Genomic DNA, 16,494 nt, shown 5'->3' on the forward strand with positions numbered 1-16,494 from the left:
AATAAGTGAATATTTTCTGAGAGCTAAAGTGACTTAGAAACACCTGGAGCCCAGGTCAGGGCAGTGAGTAGTCAAAGCCGTAACTGTTGGAACTCTGCCTAAAGTTCCTGGAAGTTAGAACAGTTGGGAGCAAGAACTGCTGGAAGCCAACCTGGACCAACAGAGGAGTGGGTTTAACCTGAAATCAGATACCAGTAGAAATACTACAACTGTGAGGATGAATATTTAATATCAGAAAAGCAGAGAGGTGGAGGAGCTGAGCCTGACACTCTTGTTATGGGGCAAAACCTGTAGTGAGACCAAGTGGTTCAGGGTCAAGTTTGTCCCCTAGCTCCTGGCAGAAGTAGAAATATATCCTCCCTGAAAGAAAACTTCCCCGAGTTAGGCCTGCAGAACGCTCTTATGTTAAGATCACAAAATAAGGTTAATAATAAAGATTACTACAAACCTAAGAAGGTAAATTACTATGCTTGAGACTCAACAGATACAAAAAAGTCATGTTGAAACCTAAAGAACTGTAGATGTTAAATTTTAAGATACAAAATGTATAATAGCTATGTATGACATATATCAATAAATTAAGGATATGATTACAAATGGAAGTATGCAAAAGAGTGAGTAAAATTATGTAAAAATGTAGATTCAATAAATAAAGACACAATAGTTAAAAAAAGATTTTTGTTTTTTGAGACAGAGTCTCGCTCTGTTAGCCAGACTGGGTGTAGTGGCACGATATCCACTCACTAAAACCTCTGCCTCCTGGGCTCAAGCAATTCTCCTGCCTCAGCCTCCCGAGTAGCTGGGATTACAGGGGTGTGCCACCACGCCCGGCTAATTTTTGTAGTTTTAGTAGAGATGGGGTTTCACCATGTTGGCCAGGCTGGTCTTGAACTCCTGACCTCAGGTAATCCACCAGCTTCGGCCTCCCAAAGTGCTGGGATTATAGGCGTGAACCACTGTGCCCAGCCAAAAATAATTCCTAATGGACAAGGCTAAATAGCATATTAGCTACAACTGGGGAAGGAATTACTAAGCTGAAAGATAAAGACAAAACATTAACCCAGAATACAGCAAAAATGGTTAAGAACATGGACCATATGAAGCAAGCTGAGATAGGTAAACATGACTGCGAATTATTTGCATCTCCTCCCATCAGAAGGTGGAGCCAAATCTTATTCCCCTAACCCTGGAATGTGGGCTGCCTTTGTGATCTGCTTTGACCATTGGAACACAGTGGCAGTGATGCTGTGTTACTTCTAAGTGCAGGTCTCAAGAAAGCTTGCAGCTTCAGTTCTCAACATGTTGGGACACTATCACTGTCTAAGAAAGCTGGGCAGTCCTGTTGGGGAGATCACATGAAGGAAAACTGATGAACTCCAGAAAATAGCCCTTGCCAAGTATCAGACATCCAGGCATTAAGGGCATCCAGGAGCAGCAAGTCCCAGCTGACCTGCCAACTCACATTAATTTGTAAATCCAGCTGATTTCACAAGGAGATGAGATGATACATTTCACCTGAGTTCTATGTTGTTTTAAGCCACCAGGTTTGGAGTACTTTATTACACAGCCACAGAAAACTGATTTAAAAAAAACAATAATGGAAATAGAAGATTATGTGAAAATTCTGAAGTATACACGATTAGAGTTCAGGAATAAAAGAAGAGAAAAAAATGTAAGTGAGGTAATATTTAGATATAATATACCTGGAAAATTTCCCAAATTGGAGAGAGAATTTTCACTTAGAGAGTCAGAAAGCAAATGTGTCACAAGCAAGTTAAAGAGAAACAACTATAACTACACACCTCATACTGAAACTGTGTTATACCAAACATAAGAGAATATCTCAAATCAGCCAGAGAGAATGTATAGATTTTCTGCAAAGAAAGAACAATTAGAATGTTAACAAGCATCTTCATGGTAAAATCCAGGAAACAATAAAATATATTTTGGAAATACTGAAATAAAATAATTGCCAATCTAGCCTTGTGTACCCATCAAAGTAAACTTTAAGGATGAGAAAGTGTTTAAAATTTTATTTAAAAATGTATTTTTGGTGCCTATAAATGGATAAATCCCAAAGTAGCAGCAATACAGAGTATTTAATATTATTTTAATATTTTCTTTTACTCAGCAGTCCACCTTTGTGATTTGCTTTCCATAAATTAAAGCAACAATACTCCAAGTTCAATTTGAGTTTATTGAATACTTTATTTCCATTCAGAGTTTAGTAATTACGTTATTCTGTCACCAACGATAATCAAATGGCCTACCGAAGTAGCAAAAATCATAAAGCTATTATAAGCCAAGTCAATGGAATTTATAAAGTTAATATAAAACAGTGACTAGACTAATACATATATGAATTGGGCCCTACTAGACACATGCCAAAATCATAAGCTTTATTTAAAGAATGAGGTATTAGGGCAGAGAAGAAAGAGAGGTCATTATCATCAAAAATTATTAGAAAGATTTAGGCAAAAAGAGGCTGGGCACTGTGGCTCACGCCTGTAATCCCAGAACTTTGGGAGGCCGAGGTGGGCAGATCACCTGAACTCAGGAGTTTTGAGACCAGCCTGGCCAACACGGTGAAACACTGTCTCTACTAAAAACACAAAACTAGGTGGGTGTAGTGGTGAGCACCTGTAGTCCCAGTTACTCAGAAGGCTAAGGCAGGAGAATCACTTGAACCAGGGACGCTGAGGTTTCAGTGAGCTGAGATCATGCCACTGCACTCCAGCCTGGGTGACAGAGCAAGATTCTGTCTCAAAAACAAAACAAAACATCACTATTTAAGTGTCATGAATTATCATCATCATATGTAAGAAAAGATAACCCATCAGAAAAAAATAAATAAAAATTAAATTAAATTAAAAAATAAACCAAAGGACCTATACAGGTCAAACTTTCAGTGAGTCTCTCTTTCTTCTTCACAGGCATTATATGCACTATCAGCATAGCCATAGTTCCCATAGCTGCCAGAAGGTACTCCTTCACTCAGGCCTGCATGCCTCATTATGTCAGAAGAGAGAGAGAAATGGAGAGCATAGAGGGGTGGGTGAGTAGGATAGAGCTAGAGGTCACCCAGATCGTGTCTTCAGTACCAGGGTCCCACAGAACAACGACTTTTCCCCCCTCAAACACTTCAACATCGGTGGAGCCTTAAGAGTGAGAGTTCTGTCTGGGCGCAGTGGCTCACGTCTGTAGTCCCATCACTTCGGGAGGCTGAGGCGAGCAGATCACTTGAGGTCAGAAGTTTGAGACCAGCCTAGCCAACAAGGCAAAATCCCATCTCCACCAAAAATACACACACACGAATTAGCCAGGTGTGGTGGTACATGCCTGTAGTTCCAGCAACTTGGGAGGCTAAGGTGAGAGGATCATTTGAGCCTGAGAGGCGTAGGCTGCAGTGAACTGAGATCCCACCACTGCAGTTCAGCGTGGGCGACAGAGCAAGACCCTGTCCCCCTCCTCCTCTCGAAACAAGAGTGAGAGTAATTTTGAATATCATTGACAAAAATGGGTAGTTGACAACTAATGCCTGCATTGAAAAAAGTTCTTCTAGTTTTGTTTATTAAAGCTTTCAAACTTACATAAAGTTAGAGAGAATGGTGTATTGACTTTCCATGCACCCATCGACCAGGTTCAACAACAATTAGCATTTACTGTTCTTATTTCATTCATCCCTCCTTTTCTCCACTGAAGTATTTTAAGCTACTTCTAAGCACCATGTAATTTGATGTTTAAATACTTCGGTATATGTGTAAGAGAAAAGAACATTTTAAAAAATGGGCTTATGTTGTCAGGACCTCCTGAGGCTGTATCACAGAAAACAAAAAGAATGAACAAACAAAACCATAATTTTAATAACTTTATCACTTCTAAAATATTTAACTAAAATTCTTAATATTATCTAATACCTAGTCCATGTTCAATTTTCCCAGTTATGCAAAATTTTTTTTATAGGTGAGTTGTTCGACTTATGATCCAAAGTAGGTTCATATATTGTTTCTGGGTGATAAATTTCTTAAAACTCTGTTTACTTTTTTACATTTTACTTTTTTGAGACACAGTCTCACTTTGTCACCCAGGCTGGAGTACAGTGGTGGGATCTCAGCTCACTGCAATCTCCTGGGCTAAAGCAATCCTCTAACCTCAGCCTCCCAAGTAGCTGCGACTACAGTCACACACCATCATGCCCGCCTAATTATTGTATTTTTAGTAATGATGGAGGTTTGCCATGTTGACCAGCCTGGTCTCGAACTCCTGGCCTCAAGTAGTCCGCCTGCCTTAGCTTCCCAAAGTTCTGGGATTACCGGCATGAGCCACCACTCCCCACCTACTGTTTTGATTTTCAATTCCCTAGTGACGTATGATGTTGAGAATCTATAAATAAGCTTAGCTGCCATCTTCTTTAGTGAAGTGTCCAGATCTTTTGCCTACATTTTAACTAGGTCGTTTGTTTTCTTGTTAAATTTTTGAGAGTTCTTGTACATTTTCTTTTCGTTTCCTTAACAGTGTATTTCACAGAGAAGTTTTAATTTTAATGAAATCCAACTTTTTTCTTTTTTCAGATGTTTTGCTTTTGGTGTTGTCTTTATAAACTAATTGCCAAAGCTAACACAACCTAGATTTTCTCCTATGTTATCTGCTAGAAATTCTATAGATTTGTGTTTTACATTTAGGTGTATAATCAATTTTTGGGTTAATTTTTATGAAAATGTTAAGGTCAATGTCTAAAGTCTTTTTTTTTTAACATATGGATCTCCAATTGTTTTATTAAAATTTGTTTTAAAAAAATCATGCTTTTCTCCAATGAATTGCTTTTGCTCCCTTGTCAAAGATAAGTTTACTATGGGTCTATTTCTGAATCTCACTTCTTCCCATTCATTTATTTTTCTATTTTGACAACTGTATTAGTATATTTTCACACTGCTGATAAAGACACACCCAAGACTGGGCAATTTACAAAAGAGAGAGGTCTACTGGACTTACAGTTCCATGTAGCTGGGGAGGCCTCACAATCATGGTGGAAGGTGAAAGGCATGTCTCACATGGTGGCAGACAAGAGAAGAGTTTGTGCAGGGAAACTTCCCTTTTTAAAACCATCAGATCTCATGAGACTTGTTCACTATCATGAGAACAGCACAGAAAGACCTGCCCCCATGATTCAATTACCTCCCACAAGGTCCCTTTCACAACACGTGGGAATTCAAGATGAGATTTCAGTGGGGACACACCTAAACCATATCACCACACCACACTGTCCTGATTACTGTAATTTTGACATTGGGTAGTGTTAGTTTTTCAGCATTGTTCTTTTGCATGGTGTTGGCTATTCTGATTCTTTTGCCTTTCCATGTACATTTTGAGTTTGTTTGTTTTTTCTAAAACTAAGTATCTCACTGGGGTTTTGATTAGGATTGTGTTGAATCTATAGATCAAATGGAAATAACTGATGTCTTGACAATATTGAGTTTTCCTATCCATGAACATGGAATATCTCTCCATTTATTTGGATTCTCTGATCGCTTTAATCAGAGTTTTGCAGCTTTCCTCACATAGATCTTGTACATATCTGGTTAGATTTATATTTCAGTATCCTGTTTCTTTTTTGTTTTCTTTTCTGTTTCTTCGTTTCTTCTTTTGGTGCTAATATAAATAGTGTTGCTTTCTTAATTTCAAATTCCAAATGAGTATTGTTAGTATGTAGAAAAGGAATTGAATTTTATATATTAACCTTGTATCTTGCAACCTTGCTATAATTACTTTCTGCTTTTCTTTTCTTTTCTTTTCTTTTCTTTTCGACAAAGTCTCACTCTGTCACCCAGGCTGGAGTGCAGTGGTGTGATCTCGGCTCACTGCAACCTCCACCTCCTGGGTTCAAGCGATTTTCGTGCCTCAGCCTCACGAGTAGCTGGGATTACAAGCGCGCACCACCGCACTCAGCTAATGGTTTTTTTGTTTTGTTTTTTGTTTGTTTTAGTAGAAACAGGGTTTCACCATGTTGGCCAGGTTGGTCTCAAACTCCTGACCTCAAGTGATACACCCACCTCGGACTGGAAAATCATAACTGGCTTCATTTAAATAGATAACTACGATTGTTTGAATCATTAAATAAACAAATCTTTAGTCCTGTAACCCAGGGATCACAGGTCAGTTTCCCATGATGGGTAGTTGTATGGTGAGGATGGAGATATGAAATTTGGTAGAGGAACTTGATGGGGAGAGAAGACAGTCCCTTCTGCCTAAACAGAAGTAAAGGTTTCAAAGGAAGGAAAAACAAAACAAAACAACAACAACAACAACAACAAAACCCAGCATTCGGGCAAGAAATAATCTCCAATTTTTTCCACCAGATACAGAAAAGCCGAGAAGCCCTAGTGAGTAGATAGGTTCCTTGGTGCTGGGTTTATTTGAAATTGTCAAAGTCAGCTTTTTCCTGGATAGATAAAAATTATGGGATGAAGTTGGTGAAGTAGCCCGCCCAGGTCACATGGTGAGTGGGACAGAACTCCGACCCAAGCTAGCTGGCTCCTGTTCTAGGAAAGATTTCCCGATCTGACCCTTTAAGTGTTGGTGGCAGCCAGGCTAAATCATCTTACGCAGTAACATTCCAAACTACTCTAGAACTTAAATGCTCACATCGGGGAGTCTTTCTACTTTTTTTTCCAACCCTGTTTTGACCCATTGCTGCATATCGCAGCAATGCAATAATTCCAAACCCCAGAGAAAGAATAAGAGAGAGATGAAAGCATCTCCTTGCTGTCTGGCATATTTCAGAAGCAAAAACGTATAAGGCAATCACAGAGCCGGTTTGTTGTTCGTTGTAGTTTATTTACTAATTTCTGGCACCTCCCAGAAAACAGGAATCCCTGGAGATGTTCTTATCAGGAGAAGGAATAATCCCGTCCCTCCAAAGGGAGAACCCAGAGTAGCTGGCTGGAGCCAGGTCAGCAAATCAGGGTTCAAATCCTATGTCCATTCCTTCCGGTGTTCAGCAAGGATCTACGTGTTTAACACCTACGCGTACTGCTTTTATCTGTTGTTTGATATGTGCCGAGTAACTGAACCACTCTAGGTGTCATTTATCACTTTTGTGGTTGCTGCGAAATGTACCTAAAAATACTCGATTCTGAGTGTGGTTGTAAGGACTGAATCAGGATTAAGCCAGAAAAAAAAATTAAATAAATAAATATAGCATTATTACAGGACTAACAGTGCGGAGGAAGAAAATGACTTTGCCACGCTTAACATGTGACGAGGTGGCCGAGTGGTTAAGGCGATGGACTGCTAATCCATTGTGCTCTGCACGCGTGGGTTCGAATCCCATCCTCGTCGTTTCGTGAGGTTTTATTTAACCCTCTAAAAAGATGGGTCTGAATGCTGTATAGTTAGCGTTTATCTTTGGTAGATTAATTCGCCAAGAAACCGAGTAAATTACTAAATGTATCTTAACTGGCCTCTGCTAATTTTCGGTTCTGAGTATAAGATTCTCTCAATCTTGGCGACCATTCCTTGTCAGCAACACTGATCATACTTGTAAGTTAAATTAGCCAGTTGAGACACCACTTTGGGTAGTGTTTACTTTTCCCTCCAGATGGTAACCTTCTTAAGGGCGAGAAATATTTATGTTCTCCATAGAGTTTCCAGTTCTTCTGAGAGAGCAACTGAATAATTAATTGAGGGCTACAGAAAAATACGGTTAATAAACTTAAAGTAAATGATAAAAATCATCCACATAAATATGTACAACAAATTATTGATACTATGTTTTGCAGGTATTTTCAGCCTAAGTTTAACTGAAATTTTTACTGTTTGCTAACTTTAAAGTGCCCATCCCCAACAAAATACTTAACCATTATTTTCTGCAGATCTCTAGCTTTCAGGAGGATTTGTCTCTGCTTAGAGATGCCACAAAGCTGAAAAATATACTCCATACAACATTCCCAGTTAGATCTAAAGATGCCTCCATAAACAAGACAGAGAGGAATGTCCATATTGAACAGTTTCTACTTGTGATTTCCATCGTGGGCCTTCGGAGAAAAAAATATATAGTTTTTATTTTATTTATGTTATTTAAGGTTTTGAATAGGCACTGCATTCACATGATTTCAAAAGTATAAAGCTTTATAAAATCTTGCACCCACCCTTATTTCCCAACCATCTTATTACATTCTTTACTGATAACCACTGTTGTTAATTTTTCCAGGATTATACTAAGCACATATGAATATATATTACATAAAATATATATTTCTATTTTTGTCTCAAAAAAATCACAAATGACAACATACTATGAACATTATTCCTTATCCTGCCCCATTTCCCTAACCAATATATCTTGGAGAGCTTTCCCTATCATCAAAAAAGTGAAAACTTATTCTTTTTTAAGGATGCATTGTATCCCAATGCATACATTACCACATATTATTTAACCAGTTCTCTATTGGACAATTTGGGTTTTCTGTATCTTTTGCTATTATAAACTATGCTGCAACAAATAACTTTATATATACATACATAAAATTTTGAATGTCTATATCTGTAATACTGCAATATAAATTTTTAGAAGTGAGTTTGCTGTGTCTTAGGATACACGAATGTAAAATATTTATAGATATTGCCATATGGCCCTCCAAAAGGATTTTATTAGTCTACACTCTCCCCCAGTAATGATTAAAATTCTTGTTCCTCTCACCCTCCTCTGGGCTGTTACATCAGAATGACCCAAAGTGTTTGTTATGAATGAAGAATTCTGGGCCTCGATCATGATCTATTGCATTATAACCTCAGTGGCGGGGCGATTGGCGGGGGTGTGGTGTTCCTGAATCTATGATTTAACCAAGTATTCAGATGTTTCCTATGTTGGTCTTCAGGCTTGTACATGGCTGAAGTATCTACATGTTATATCCATTCATCTATAATTTTCTTTCTCTTTCTTTTTTTCTTTTTGAGACTGAGTTTTGCTCTATCACCCAGGCTGAAGTGCAGTGGCGTGATCTCTGTGATCTCTGCTCACTGCAGCCTCCACCTCCCAGACTCAAGCAATCCTCCCACCATGTTGCCCAATCTGGTCTTGAACTCCTAGGCTTGATCTGCCCCCCTCAGCCTCTCAAAGTGCTGGGATTGCAGGCGAGGGATTACCGCTCCTGGCCAGATTCTGTCTTTGATGTTTCCAGGTACACATCTCATAACTTTGACAGGTTTTTTTTTTTTTAAATTTAATTTCACTTTTAAAATTTTGTCTATAGCCACCCTACTGTGCAGATCTCCAAACATTCCTCTTGTCTATCTGAAACTTCGTAACACTTTGACTAACCACGCCATTCCTTCCCCAACTCCTACCCCATCCTATAACATCTGGTAACCATTATTCTAATCTCTCTATTTCTATGAGGTCAATCTTTTTTTTTTTTTTTTTTTTTTTTAAGATTCCACATATAAGTGAGATGATGAAGTATTTGTCTTTTTGGGTCTGGCTATTTCTCTCAGCATAATGTCCTCCAGGTTCATCCACATTGTGAAAAATGACAGAATTTTTTTCTTTTTAAAGTCTGAATAGTATTTCATTGTATATACAGCTTTTCTTCTTCTTCTTCTTTTTTTTTTTTTTTTTTTTGAGTTTTGCTCTTGTCGCCCAGGCTGGAGTGCAATGGCGCAATCTCAGCTCACTGCAACCTCCGTCCCCCAGGTTCAAGCGATTCTCCTGCCTCAGCTTCCCAAATAGCTGGGATTACAAGCATGCGCCATCATGCCCGGCTAATTTTTGCATTTTTAGTAGAAATGGGGTTTCACACCACTGGCCAGGCTGGTCTCAAACTGCTGATCTCAGATGATCCACCCGCCTCGGCCTCCCAAAATGCTGGAATTACAAGTGTGAGCCACTGCGCCTGGCCTAGCACATTTTCTTTATATATCCCTCTGATGATGGACACTTAGGTTGATTCCATATCTTGGCTATTATGAATAATGTTAATACTGCAATTAACATGAGAGTACAGATATTTCTTTGATATATTGATTTCAATTCCTTTGGATATATTCCTAGATGTGGGACTGCTGGCTCATAAGATAATTTTATTTTTATTTTTTGAGGTATCTATGTACTATTTTCCATAATGATTGTACTACTTTACATTTTCACCAACAATGTACAAAAGTTACCTTTTCTCCATGGCCTTGTCAATGCTTGTTATCATCTTTCATCTTTTTGATAAAAGCTGGCATTTATCAAAAAGATTTTGTCAAAAAGATGAAAGATTGTTACAGGTGTGGTGGGTCATGCCTGTAATCCCAGCACCTTGGGAGGCCGAGGTGGAAGGATCGCTTGAGCCCAGGAGTTCCAACCCAAGTGTTTGAGAGCAGCCTGGGTAACATAGGGGGGTCCCCGTCTCTACAAAATAAATAAAAATCAGCGGGGCGTGGTGGCGCATACTTGTGGTCTCAGCTAATTGGGAAGCCGAGGCAAAGGGATTGTTTGAGCCCAGGAGGTTGAGGTTGCAGTGAGCCGTGATCTTGCCACTTCACTCCAGCCTGGGCGACAGAGCCAGGCTTGGTCTAAAAACAAAAAGCAAAACAAAGCAAAAAGCAAAACAAAAAAATGTTATTTATTTATTCATTTTTTGAGATGATGTCTCACTCTTGTCCCCTAGGCTGGAGTGCATCTCTGCTCACTGCAACCTCCACCTCCCGGGTTCAAGCGATTCTCATGCCTCAGCCTCCCGAGTAGGTGGGATTACAGGTGCGTACCACCAGGCCCGGCTAATTTTTGTATTTTTAATAGAGACGCGGTTTCACCATGGTGGCCAGGCTGGTCTCGAACCCCTGACCTCAGGTGATCCGCCCGCCTCAGCCTCCCGAAGTGCTGGGATTAGAGGCATGAGCCACCGCACCGGGCAAAAAAAAAAAAAAAGTTATTCTAATGGGTGTGAAGTGATATTGTGGCTTTAATTTTCATTCCCTCAATGCTTAGTGATGCTGAGCATTTTTTTTTCATATGTATTGCCATTTGCATATCTTCTTTTGAGAAATGTCTGTTCAAGTCCTTTACCTATTTTGTGATCAGATTGATTGTTTTCTTGCCATTTAGATGTTTGAATTCCTTATATATTTTGGATATTAACGTTTTATTAGATATAAGGTTTGCAAATGTTTTCCCATTCTGTGGTTTGTCTCTTCACTTTGCTGTTTCCTTTGCAGTGCAGAAACTTCTTTTAGTTTGATGCAGTCCCATCTGTCTGCTTTAGCTTCTGTTGCTTGTGCTTCGGAGCCAAAAAAAAAAGAAAAAAAGAAAAAAATCTTTGCCCAGACAATGTCATGGAGCTTTTCCCTTATTTATTTATTTATTTATTTTCAGTATTAGGTTTATAGCTTCCAGTCTTGTATTTTAATCGATTTTAAGTTGATTTATATATGGTGTAAGATAAAAGTTTAATTTTATTCTTCTTCACGTGGATAACCAGTTTTCCCAGCACCATTTATTAAAGAGGCTGTCCTTTCTCCATTGTATGTTCTTGGCACCTGTGTCAAAAACCGATCAACAATAAATACATGGTTATTTCTGGGCTTTGTACTCTCTTTCAAAGGTCAGTGTGTCTGTTTTTATGTCAGTACCATGCTTTATTACAATCATTTTATAATAGATATAGTGAGTGTGATGCTTCCAGCTTTATTTTGCTCGTTTTGTCTATTTGAGGTCTTTTGTTGTTCCATACAAATTTAAGAATTGTTTTTACTATTCGTGTAAAATATGACATTGGAATTTTGACAAGGATTGCATTGAATCTGTAGATAGCTTTGGGTAGACATTTTGATGATATTAATTCTTTCATGAACATGGAATATTTTCCATTTATTTGTGTTTTTGTCATTTTATCAGAGTTTTATAGTTTTCAGTGTACAGGTCTTTCATCTCTTTTGTTAAATTTACACTTAAATATTTTATTTTATTTTTGTTGCTATTGTAAATGGGATTGTTTTCTTAATTTCCTTTTCAGATACTTCATCATTATATAGAAATGCTACTGATTGTTTAATGTTGATTTTGTATCCTGCAGCTTTAATGAATTTATCAGTTCTAACTTTTCTGTAACATCTTTAGGGTTTTATATTTGCTGATCATGTCATCAGCAAATGGAGTTAATTTCAATTCCTTTCCTATTAGGATGACTTTTATGTCTTTCTCTTATCTAATTGCTCTGGCTAGGACTCCCAGTACCATGTTAAAAAGAAATGTTGAGAGTGTGCCTCCTTGTCTTGTCCCTAATCTTAGAGGAAAGGCATTTAACTTTTCACCATTAAGTATGATGTTAGCTCTGGGTTTGTCATATGTGGCCTTTATTGTGTTGAGGTACATTCCCTATAAAACTAACCTTTTGAGAATTTTTAAGACGAAAGGGTGTTGAATTTTGTCAAATACTTTTTCTGTATCTATGGATATAATCACATGGTTTTTATCCTTCATTTTTGTTAATGTGGTATAACACATTTTTTGATATGGACAGATTTTAAAGTCTGTTTTTATTTCCTCAGGAAATTCTGAACACATTATCTCTGGGCAGCTGATCATATTCTCAATCCTTAGGTGGATCTCTTATTTGGAAAAGAAGTTTTCCCAGGATATGCCTATACATTCTTTGATGAAACTGTCAAAGAAAAATTATACCAGATGGAGTTAAATAGGCAAGGAAGACTTTATTCCAGACAATTGCAATTGGGGAGAGAGATTAAGTAAACTTAAATCCAGATACATCAGGGACATCTGGGGATCTATAGCCAGTAGTAAGGGTAAGACAACCATTTGATAGAAAATGACAATGAGGAACTTGTTTAGATATCAAGGGCGGAAAAACAGAAACTTGATAGGATTTTGAGGTGAGGAATTCTTACTGAATTGGCTTAGCAGGATTCTTGCTAAAACTAGGCTCAACTGGATTATTTGCTGAAATGGGGCTGGACAAGCCAAGGATGGGACCTAGTTGAGAGGAGGGCTCAGAGGAACCTAAGTAAAGTTTGCTCAAGGATGGAGTTTTTATAAACACCCATAGGAATTTCCTCAGATTCCTAAAGGAATTGGAGACCCAAATAACATGGAAACCACCAGGGGGAGAATCTACATATGCTCCCAGCCTATCCCAGTGTGGGTGACTGCTTCTGCCTCCTCACAGCAGCTGCTCCTTGGTCTTCTGTTCAGTTCTGGGTCACGTTGTGCAGGCACCATCTCCAATCAGGTCTTGTCCATTACCTTAATTTAGAGGCTTGGGATAAAGTCTGAGTTACTGGTTTGAGCTAGGATAAGTGGATGCTTGATGATGGATGTGATCATAATGAATATGCACAGTACCACAGGCTGGCTATGGTGGTGGGTGGAAGGATGGCTGGGCTTATAAGCATCCCAAACAGGTAGAAGAGGCTGTTAGGCCATTAGGAAAAGGGAGAACACTTTGGGTGAGATCTCATCACACTAGCATGAACAAAGTGGAAAGAAGGTGGGGCCACACTAGCTAAGGCAACACCACAAGAAAATGTTATTTCCCTTTGCAATTAGCACCACTACAGACCATATGAAGTACAATCAAGCACACATAATGGGAACCATAATAATGCTTTCATAAATTTTGTAAACTTAGTTACAGAGTCTCTGTGTAACCAATGGTGATTCATAGTATGAGCTAATTAATTATTAATGGTTTAATGGACTTGGTGAAAGTAGGATTTGACTTGGTTTTTAGGTATGTATGAGAAAATCAAAATGTCGAAGTAAGAAATCTGAAAATAAAGAATTGGATTTAAAGGTTGCCTTTACATCATAGAAGAGATTAATTTGTACGAAACATAAATACTTGTTTCTAATTTAGTTCTTGTCCTCTCTGTCCTCTAGGGCACATATTTCCCTCACCTTGCCACCTCACATTTCCCACCTCATTCTAACAGCTAAATGAGTGTCCATCAGGAATTTTCCGGACCTTCCAGGTTTCATCAACTCTATCTCCAATTCTATCTTGGTCTACACACAGAGTTCGGGGAGGCGAGATAGCGGGTACATTTTCTGTTCTTGACCTTCAGCTCCAAGGGACTGTTTCCCGGGTGCTTCGGACCGAGTGTTTGGTAGTGTCTGGGGAGGACTCGGTCAGGGAGTCCCCTCCTTTCACCCTGGCACTAGGAGCTGAAGAGGCGAGATGCCAGGCGAACGGCCGAAGGCAGAGGTCGTTTTACCCCCATCTCCCTTGTCTCCCACACAAGTTGTAGGACCCCTCCACCGTGTGTGGTCCTGAATTGGGAATGCCAGCTCCCGGCGCGGCGAGGCCAGGGTCCGGTCCCGAGGTGAGTTTTTCTCTCCGGCTGGAAGGCCTGACGCCGTGCATACCAGGGACCCGAGCCCTCCGGGGCTGCTGGCTTTGAAAGGATTTCCAGACGTTGCAGTCGGGGTGAGCGGTGAGACTAAGGACAGGCGACTACAGAAAGCAGATGAGGGTGAATTGTGTCATCGAGATGGGGGATGGGGAAAAGGGGCGAGAAGTAACCCGGGGCGCGAGGTCCACAGCAAAAAAAAAAACCAAAAAAACAAAACAAAACAGAAAAAACCACGCCTGAGACCAAGGCTCAGCTACTTTACACGCAGGACTTAGTTGTGGCAGCGAGGAGAGCTTCGAACACTAGGAAATTTTGAGGAAGCGTTTGTCTCCATCAGAGGAATTGGGTTTCCACGTTGCTGCTGAAGGTTTTCATAAGTCAGTCGGAGCAGCATCTTTCTCTTTGTCTCCAAACCAGTGAATTTGATATGCTTTGAAAGCATTCTTCTAGACTAAGGCTCTTGGTACTTGTGTTTGGATAGAAGGGGAGAGTCCAATACCGTGCACGCGGCCACAAAGGCGTTTTCGAAGGGAATTCGATAGGAAGCGGGGGAACGAGTTTTTCTCACATTCAGAGGCCATCCAGGAACTGTAAAACGTTCACCTTTGAAAGGTCCCACCGAGATTCGAACTCGGATTGCTGGATTCAAAGTCCAGAGTGCTAACCATTACACCATGGGACCAACCACAAGAGTAGACTAGGTATATACAGTCGTGGTTAAATACCTCCTTGATAATAAACTTTCTAGTTGTTCCAATCCGGAAGAGTTAGGTCAGGCTTCAGTGAGACCACGCTGATAGGAAAGCTGTTTGTTGCTGGAGGAGTAACTGGCAAAATAAAATTCAGGGAGATCTGTGCACTCTTTCCTGCGCTTTTGTTAGCATAAATTAGCTTCCAGAAATCAACCGGGGCAGATTTGTGAGGTCTGAAACTTAACAATTTAGAAAATCCTCTTTAAGAAAAAGAATAGCTGTTATCAACATAAAATTGTGGGTACTCTAAGGCCTGTATGATGTAGCTGAGGGTAAGCTGGAGTAGGAAGAGGCAGCTGTCTTAACTAATTTTCATTATAATAGCATACTTTTGCAAATTTTACAAAATACGTTTCATACAGAGCAACCTCTTCCCAAGGCCTTGGAAAGCACAGTGCAAGGAAAGGATCTTAACACACTTTACCGAGACTCCTGATAAACATCTCTCTGGGGTGCAAATCTTTTAGCAATATCTATCAAAACAGTCTCTTCTACAGTCACTAAAAAGAATGGGATAGATACACCTAATGCATCTCGGCTTGGCAGTTTCTGGGGGAGGATTTAAATTTAAAACAAACAAAAAAGGCCAGTAACTTGCTGAATTGTAGTCTAGTATGATTTAAGTTTTACAAATTTTGAGTTATACTTGTGACTCAGTTATATTTGTACATAATAATATTGTACTCAATTTTATGTGTACATTTTAGAAATAGGTTGGAGGTACATACAACAAACTCTTGGTATGAATTTTTCTGAGAAATGGAACTGAGGATGAAGAAACTTCATTTTTTGCCATGTTGACTTTTTGAATATTTGACTTTTTAAATAAATGTCTATCACTGTTGTAGTACTTAAAAAATGCAAATCTACAAAACAAAACCAAAAAAAAAAAGAGTAAAGCTCGTCAGTAGAGGACTTAGAAGTCATGTTTACTCCATGTTAACTGCCTACTGTGCTCACCATGGCAGAGATCACTGCCTTGCAGAATGAGAAAAAGGTAGTAGAATCCCTGACTGCAAAGGTTAGTTAGGGGGGAAACACAAAAGATAAATTCAGCACGTTAATAGTGGCTGAGAAAATGATCTTTTCAGGGTTGGATGACACAGGCACACAGACAAACATTTCATCCACAATTTCGTTAGGTTTAGCGATTTACTTAAGACCATCCATGGACCCTAAACATAAGTTTTTGTTTTGTTTTGTTTTTGTTTTTGTTTTTTAGAGATTTCTGAAAGAAATGTTCTGATTATTCAAAGCTTCTCTACTCAGAAATGCCAAAATGTGAGAAATCAACATAAGGACCAAAGCAGAAGGAAACAGAGAATGGAGAAGGGAACCAGGCAGCAATTCAACAAATATTCCTGGGGCATCTCTGCGCTACCAGAGGTAT

At 39.2% G+C, this 16,494-nt stretch overlaps 2 non-coding genes across 2 annotated transcripts; one reads left to right on the forward strand and one right to left on the reverse strand.

Moving 5' to 3' along the window:
• Window positions 1–7,256: 7,256 nt before the first annotated feature.
• Window positions 7,257–7,338, forward strand: TRNAS-GCU (transfer RNA serine (anticodon GCU)). Its single transcript has one exon. It is a non-coding gene; the product is annotated as a tRNA-Ser (tRNA).
• A 7,624-nt stretch (window positions 7,339–14,962) lies between these two features.
• On the reverse strand, window positions 14,963–15,034 carry TRNAQ-UUG (transfer RNA glutamine (anticodon UUG)). Its single transcript has one exon. It is a non-coding gene; the product is annotated as a tRNA-Gln (tRNA).
• Window positions 15,035–16,494: the final 1,460 nt, after the last annotated feature.

The sequence above is a fragment of the Macaca fascicularis genome, chromosome 4, assembly GCF_037993035.2.
Source record: "Macaca fascicularis isolate 582-1 chromosome 4, T2T-MFA8v1.1".
NCBI lineage: Eukaryota > Metazoa > Chordata > Mammalia > Primates > Cercopithecidae > Macaca > Macaca fascicularis.